Genomic DNA, 2,178 nt, shown 5'->3' on the forward strand with positions numbered 1-2,178 from the left:
ATGCAAATTAGCTGCCATCTTGTTGCTTCAGGGTGGGGGTCCCCACTGGGGTCCTGGCCAGCCTGAATGAGGGGATGATGGCTGTTTGCAGCTGGTCACACCTTCTTCAGAGTGGGGGTCCCAACTGGGGTGCCTGGCCAGTCTGGGTGAGGGGCTGAGGGCCATTTTGGAACATTGGCTTCTTCCTTTACTGGAGCAAGCAAGCCTTCTGTTCGCTTCAGCTGCCTAGCTGCCGGCCACCATCTTGGTTGGCAGTTAATTTGCATATCGCCCTGATTAGCCAATGGGAAGCGTGTTGGAGCTACGGTTAATTACCATGTTTTTCTATTATTAGATAGGATAGATGTTCTCAAGGAAAACATCAAGCAATATTTTCAAACCAGTTAATGTAGTGGATATGGACATTTACACATCCCATTGGCAATAGCTATGATAGCTATTTATGTTTCTAATTGAGAATTTGGTGGCTGTTGAGAGATTGGCTTCATTTCTGAACTGATCAAAGAGTAAACTCATTGCTAGGTGTCCCTAGAAAAGACTTATAGAATTAGAACATTACCTGTAAAAATATTAACCTTAAATTTTATTTTCCTTAAGCTGCTTTCCATTTCAGAAGATTTTTCATGAAATTCCCTTATAATTGCTTGCAAACCATTTGCTTTTTAACTTTAATTTAATAATATCCTTTTAGACTTTTAAAACTGCACCATGTGCCATAAAGCAGCTTAATAGAACGTGTTTTTAAATACTTGCTAGGTCAGGATTCACATGCAATAAAAACTTGAAATTCCCCTGTAGTTAGATTAAAGATAATTTTAAAAGCTGTTACAAAAAGGGATAGGAGCCGAAACCGGTTTGGCTCAGTGGATAGAGCATCGGCCAGCGGACTGAAAGGTCCCAGGTTCGATTCCGGTCAAGGGCATGTACCTTGGTTGCGGACACATCCCATTAGGAGATGTGCAGAAGGCAGCTGATGGATGTTTCTCTCTCATCGATGTTTCTAACTCTCTATCTCTCTCTCCCTTCCTCTCTGTAAAAAATCAATAAAATATATAAAAAAAGGGATAGAAACTTAATGAAGTAGGTAATAAAATTTCACACAAAGACAAATTTTCTATACTTACTGAGTCAATTGTTTTAAAATAAGCCTAAATATGCAGTCTGTTTTATTGTAGCTTATTTTAAGGTATGATAAATTGAACATTAAATGTACATGCTTCATAAATATACTTGATTGTAAGTCTTGAAGCCATGTTTGAGTTAAATCTAATTAGAAACCTACAGTGAAATATTTTAAATCTTATATGTGATGACATTCCCTTGAGGAAAAGGAAATATTACAGCTACCTAAGAATTGGTAATGAGAGGCAAAGGTGCTCAAGTAAAGTGGTGACTTTCTTGTCTCTGCTGTAGTTTTTTAAATGCTTCAGTTATTTAGAGTGAATATTCTACTGCAGACTAAAATAAATGACAGATTCCTAACATAAATACATAGGCACCCATTAATGCAGTCCATTGGTGATATAAGTGATTATTGAATATGGAGCCCATACTTGCCTTCAATTATCTCCCCTCTTTAGTCTGCTAAATTATTAGAGATTCCTATATTCTATTTTATATTAAAGTTCTGTGCTTCTAGCTGGCACCTAATGAAATATATTTATGATCTTTCAGTGAGAAAGCACATTTATCCATTGGTAATCATTAATTTATAATCTAGAATGATTGATGAAACTATACTATTTAACGAAGAACTATGTCTAGACTCTAGAGCAGCCACTCTCAACCTTGGCTGCACATTAGAATCACCTGGGAATCTTTTTAAAATCCTGATTTCTGGACCTCATCTTCCGGAAATTCTGTTTCTTTGTTATGGGGTGAGGCCACAACATTAGTAACAAAGAAACAGAATTTCCTGAGGATGAGGCCCAGAAATCAGGATTTTAAAAAGATTCCCAGGTGATTCTAATGTGCAGTCAAGGTTGAGAACCACTGCTCTAGAGGAAAGGCAAATCAAGACAGGTTGGAAAGGAGAAAAGAAAAATTGAAAAAACATTAGCTCAAGCCTTTACTGAAAACTTGTGACTTGAGAACATCTCAAGATGACTGCTCTAGGAGTAGTAAGAATGTGAAAAAAAATCCCACAGGGTAGATTTGAGGAAGATCATAGTCTAATTT

This window comes from Myotis davidii, unplaced genomic scaffold (genome assembly GCF_000327345.1).
Source record: "Myotis davidii unplaced genomic scaffold, ASM32734v1 scaffold1598, whole genome shotgun sequence".
NCBI lineage: Eukaryota > Metazoa > Chordata > Mammalia > Chiroptera > Vespertilionidae > Myotis > Myotis davidii.